General features: G+C 41.3%; 1 pseudogene; it reads right to left on the bottom strand.

Annotated features, from left to right (window-relative positions):
* The window catches only part of LOC123161300 (transmembrane protein 53-like), a 14702-nt pseudogene extending 11540 nt beyond the window's left edge, over nucleotides 1-3162 (bottom strand).
* Between the last annotated feature and the right edge of the window lie 2951 nt (nucleotides 3163-6113).

Here is a 6113-nt window from a genome sequence, read left to right as displayed (position 1 = left end):
TCGCGTTCCTTCTTGAAGGTGTTGCTTGGTATGCATGGGTCCGAAGCGCTAGGAGTGTGGTGGATATCTGTGGAGGGTGCAGCGGTTGCGGATCATCGTCGTTTCCATTAATCTGACTCTGTTGTCATTCTTTTCTTTTGCATTTTCTCTTCCGTTTCTTTTGGGCGTGACTGTGCTGCTTTCGCCCCATCACCCATCGTTGGTTGTATCGGTTGGTTGCTTTGTAATACAAAGCGGGGAACCCTTTTTCAGCATGTACCATACATAATGTATGTTTTCCTTTTTTTGTGTGTGTTTTTTGTACCGTGGCTTGGCCAGTGGATTCATGGTACTGTGCAGGTCTGTCATGTACTTATGTTTCTCGTTTCATGATCGATGAACAAGTAATCACCTGACTTGATTCATACCTGTATAGATCCTTCTGTTAATCTGTGCATCAAGTGCTGCAGGTTTTCGATTTTCTGCTTGCTTGAATCTGGACATGAATGCAGCCATTTCAAAACCTTCACTCAGGTACAACAGCCTGTGGAAAAAGATCCTTCCAACTAGCATCTTCGATTAACACTTGAAAAATGATTGTAAAAGAAAAACACTTGAAAAATGAAAGATGCTTTGTGATACAATTTCCTTTCACTAGGAAAAATTCTGAATATTTCATGTAAAAAAATCATAATATTGAGAACACAAGAAGCAACTCTATGTCCTGCGAACATATAACTCAATGAAAAAGGAAAAATAGAAGCTCTTTTCAATAGGCACAAGAACTTTGCATGATCACAGCCAGAACCACACACAGAGAGACGGTAACCAGTCATAAGAGCATGCACAAAGAAAGAAACCAACACATCCCCCATCCACACAAATCAATGGTTTGTGCACTGGTACCAACAGCAAGTCAACAACAGTCGGTAACCACAATTTTGTTTTGCTTTTCTCCCTCGCGTTTTTTACAGTTGTGCCTCCTAACATAAACCCACAAGCGAACCAGCAAGGAACGAGTAAATTGGGTCAGATGTATAATTAGCCGATGTATAATCCTGGTACATTTCAATGGATCACCAGCAAAAAAAATATGTTGGTATTCCTGCAGAAACACCCTATGCAGACAGTGACGACGACGAGGAGTCCTCACGGCGGGCCAGCACACAGTCCTCCAGCAAGTTGGTCAGCTGAGAGGTATAGAGCCCCGGATTGCAGCGGAAGTGGTCGACGTGAGGGGACGACACAAAGTCGCACGACCTCACCTCACACCCTGCTTTCCGTTGCCTCTCCACGAATGAGTCCACTGACTTTGCTGGGATAACCCGATCGGTGGACCTGTATATGTACAGCTGAGGGCAGTTTGGTTGGTTTGAGGTACAACTGAGGGCAGTTTGGTTGGTTTGAGGACAAAAGCTGCATAACACCAGACAACCTCCTGCAAGAAAATGAAAACAAAATGTTGATTAATAGCACTATGCAGTGATCTACTGCATTGACAGGTTCTATGATAGTGTTACACTATTTCGGTAACTGGGTAGTTCTTATTATTTGTGATCAGATGTCAGCTACATCACGAGACATGGCGTGTTATAATGGATGATGGGGGGCAGAAGTACTGCGACAGTCAGTTGCATGGTTTACTGCATTTGCAACAGATTTTATGACATTCTTACACTATTTCTGTAATAGGTACTATTTTGTTATCAAAGCTCAGTTACATCATGAGCCATGGCATTTGACATAATATATAATCGATGATGACAGTAATACTGATGAATCATCAAACAAACAATGGACTCTTCTATGAGTCAGATGCCATGCCTCACATTTAAACACAAATCCATTGAAAAGGCTTAGAGAATTTGGACATTGTTTACAAGGCTGAAAATGCACAGAACTCCTGCATATATATGTGGATGACCTGCATACCTATTTATAGCCAGATAGTTCAGAACAACATCAAAAAACTTCTTCAATGCAGATAGTAGAACAACCTCGGTAGCTGCTGGTCTGATATCTCTTTGAGAATCCACAACTACGATGTCAGACCTTGTATTTGATACAGCTCCTTACGTTGCCACACTTTCGTTATGATAGCAGCCGAGAAACCTAGAGCCCACACCTAAGTTCAGAAAAAAGAACACAACAATGAAATAACACTATGTCTATGTTCAAACACACCGTTGTTCTGTGTGGTGTTCAAAAAAATGATTGAGGAACATAGAGTAAATGACAGTATATGCGAACAAAGAAAGAGAAAACACAATTGACGACACATTCGTTCGGCATAAACAATGAAATTTGGATGTGCAGAATTTACAAAGAGAATGTTTCTATAAGATTTCAATAAACACCTAATACCATTCACGTGAGGTTGGCTACAGTTTTTACCTGAGAATCCGGGCCAGCAACAGGCGTTGAATCAACTACGGAACCCTTAATTTTCTCCACCGCCGAAGGATCCTGCTGCTGCAAGTTCTCCAGTATGACGAAATAGCTACAACAGCAACAAAAAGCCATAAATAAGCTTGAAAAAACTAAAAGGGTTTCAGTAAATTGCAATGTTTTAAATAGCTAGTGGGCTATGGAAAATAGTGGCGGGCCTCCAAATAAGCTATAGCGGAGCTATAGGCCTATAGCGAGCTAAAACAGGCTATAGCGGGCTATTTATGAAGGCGACCATTTAGCGGCACCATGCCGAAAAGGCTATAGCGGGATATTGCGAAGCTATAGCCGGCTATTTAAAACTATTGATAAATTGTTGATGCGAGAAATTCAAATAGAGTGTACATACCAAAGCCAACCCGTGTTACTGAAAGTATGAAAAACTATCTTCTTCTCACTCTCCTCCCGGACACAGCATCCCCACATTCTTCTCAGCCCTCCCTCTGACGTTATAGCTGACGATCTTGGACGTTATAGCTGACGATCTTGGACGTGGGGACGTTATAGCTGATGTCAGGAACTCCCTGGATGTGTAGTGATCGGCATATCTCTTGAGATGCTTCTGCTTCGAGCCCAGACACCCGAGCAAAACCACCATCGTTCGGGACTTATCTGAGAAGCCACTTCACGCCCTACCCTAGGGTCAAGCAGATGCCAACAGTACGGAACATCCAACGAGGACGAGGAGGAAGGGATCGCCGGCATCGCTGCCTCTTACTCTGACGAGATCTTGGCAAACTTCGTGTAGCACCTGCCATCCTGGCTCTCAACAACCAGATTCAGCCAATGAGGAGGAGCTGATGTCTGGTACTCCCTCTGTTCACTTTTATAAGACCTTGAAGACATTTCAGACAATGTACAAAACAGCCCATTTTGAGCTGTCTGAAATGACTTACAAAAGTGAACGGAGGGAGTATATATTTATCCTTCCCTGCACTGGGTGTTTGCACTAGATCACTAGCAGTAGGAAAATGGTAGCAATCTGCACTAGACAATCCGAGCCATTTTCCTCTTCTTGTTACTTTGGACAGTCTCTTCATAGCACCTGCATCATAAACAAACACAACATAACTGCATAGTAATGAGCCTCGAGAAGGGCAAGAGGGTTTCGACGAAAACAATAGAGCAGGTTTCACCATATGATAGCACCTGCATCATAAACAAACACACCATAACTGCATAGTACTTCTTCAGCCAAACTGACCAAATACTTAAATGGCTCGGAGTTGGCCGCGAGCCACCGAGGCTCCTCGATGCTGGCGCTGCTCTCTGCGGCCGCCGGAGGTGGGGTTTCGCCAGCGGCGGGCGCGGGGCGTGGCTCTCCATGAGAAAGAGCAGAGAGCGGAGGGGGGAGAGAAGGGATTTTTCATGTTTGTGGCCTTCATTCTCACAAGACCACGAGGTATATATGCACGCACTCGAATGCTATTTATTCACTAAAAAAAGCTATTTATCCCAAGAGCAACTAGTTGAGGAGCGCTTGTTTGGGAGCCTCGCCAAGTGCCACTTGGGGTGGGCTGCGAGCACGCCACTTGACGCGCTCTCAGCCGTCGCCACGTGTCGCGCTCTGGCGCTTCCTTTGAATTGTTTTTATTTTTTCGCTCGCATTTTCAGCCTTTTAGATAGGTTTTTTCCTTTTTTTGCCCTTTCGGTTTTTCCACCGGCCTTTCTTAGCTTTTCACGCGAAAAACATGTTTTATTTCTCTTCCGCGAGAGGCACGGTTTTGCTTCCGCAAAAGGCATAGATTTGCTTCCGCAAGATGCACGGCCGTGCCTCTCGAAAATGAGAAAAAAATGCGTTTTCTCTTCCTTTTCCTTCCGTGAGAAGCACGGTTTTGCTTCAGCGAGAGATACAGATTTGTTTCCACCAGAGGCATGGTTGTACCTCTTGGAAACAAAACAAAAAAACATGTTTTCTCTTTTTTTTGCGAGAGGAACAGATTAGCTTCTGCAAGAGGCACGGCCGTGCCTCCCAGAAATGAAAAAAAAATATGTTTTTTCCTTACGTGAGAAGCATGATTTTTCTTCTGTGAGAGGCATCGATTTGCTTCCACGAGAGGGACGGTCGTTCCTCCCGGAAACGGCTTTCGTAAAATGAAAAAATAGTTCTCTCAGTGTGGTTTTTTGTCTGTTTTTTTTTGTCAAAAAAGTTCGTCAAAACCTAGCAACATAGGATCTAGTTTTGAAGACCTCGACGCGAGGAATCCAACGGTGAAAATGGTTTGAGAATTGGATGCACTGTTTAAGAGAGAAAACATTTTGAATGAATAGATCTACGAAAAAAGGGAAAACTCCTCGGTTGCGACAAGTCACGCACATGCAACACGCCACTTGCCGCAACCTGGAAGGTGGAAGTAATCTTTGAAAGGAGTATTTCTTAATTAGTGAATTCAGTTTATCCCTTATTGTGAGCAATAAGATTCGCGTCACTATCGCTATGAGCGTTAAGCTGGGACGGCCCAGAAAGACCGTGTTCGCTTGAGTTGGACGGGTTCATGAATGGTTTCTCGCCAATTTAGGGATAGTTTTTACCGGTTTTCGGAACCTAGGTTTCTGAAACTTTTTTTCCTGCTTTTTTCTTTTTTTTTGAATCTCCTTTTTTCATTTTCATTTTTTATATAATATACATAAAATTTAGAAAAATGGTCAAAATCTTCAAATTTTGTTTGGACTTTCATAAATTGTTTGTTTTTTCCTAAAAACAACTGAATTTAAATATTGTTCATGTTTTTTTCAAAAAATGTTCAGGTTTTCCAAGAAACATTGGGAATTTTCAAACTCTATTTGCAATTTCAAACAATGTTCACAAATTTGAAATGTTTTTTCTGCACATTTTTTCATGTCTGAGAATAATTTTTTTAATTAATTAATATTTTTCAAGTTCGCAATTTTTTTTGAGTACGTGATTTTTTTTAAAAGATAGTGAATAATTTTTGAACTCACAAATATTTTTTGAACTCACAAACATTTTTTAAAATTCCTGACTTTTTAAATGCAAACATTTTTTGAAAATTTTAACAATATTATGTTTTAGTTCATTTTGAAATTTTGTTTGAATTCGTAAACATTTTTTGAACTCAAGAACTTTTTTCTTTGTTGTGAACATTTTTGGAATTTTTGTGACATTTTTTAATTAGTTACCGACCTAGGAAAAATCAAATGACCGAAGTAGAAAAACACCTAGGAAAAAAAGGTGAAAATTGCGTTATTGGGCCGCCTAATAGCGGAAGACTTCCAGCAGCAACGTGAGCCGTCGCGGTCGCTACGAGCGATACATATCATCGCCCATATATTCAAGGAATGTCATGCATTCAAAAATATATGGTTAGCCACAGTAGTATAGCACAAAGCGTTCCGGCTTTGCGATGGAGGGGCTTGTTTGCGGCGGTTCCTATTTGATGCTCAGTACGTCGAAATGTCGAGGAAACGCACATGAAAACCAAGCTAACGACCATAGTGGGTCCGCCACGTTAGCCATAGCACCAAGCGTTCCGGCTTTGCGAAGCTTTCAGAAGGTTTCTGTTTAACTTTTATCGCTTTTGGTAACATTCTAAAGGTTCTGGTCCAATTTTTTCTGTTACTGGATTTTTTATTTTTTATTTTTTCAAATGTTCAGATTTTTCAAAATTGTTTGGAATTTTAAAAATGTTCAAAAAAATTTAAAATTTGCTTGTTCACATTTAAAG

The sequence above is a fragment of the Triticum aestivum genome, chromosome 7B (genome assembly GCF_018294505.1).
Source record: "Triticum aestivum cultivar Chinese Spring chromosome 7B, IWGSC CS RefSeq v2.1, whole genome shotgun sequence".
Lineage (NCBI taxonomy): Eukaryota > Viridiplantae > Streptophyta > Magnoliopsida > Poales > Poaceae > Triticum > Triticum aestivum.
This window is presented reverse-complemented; position numbering and strand designations above follow the sequence as displayed.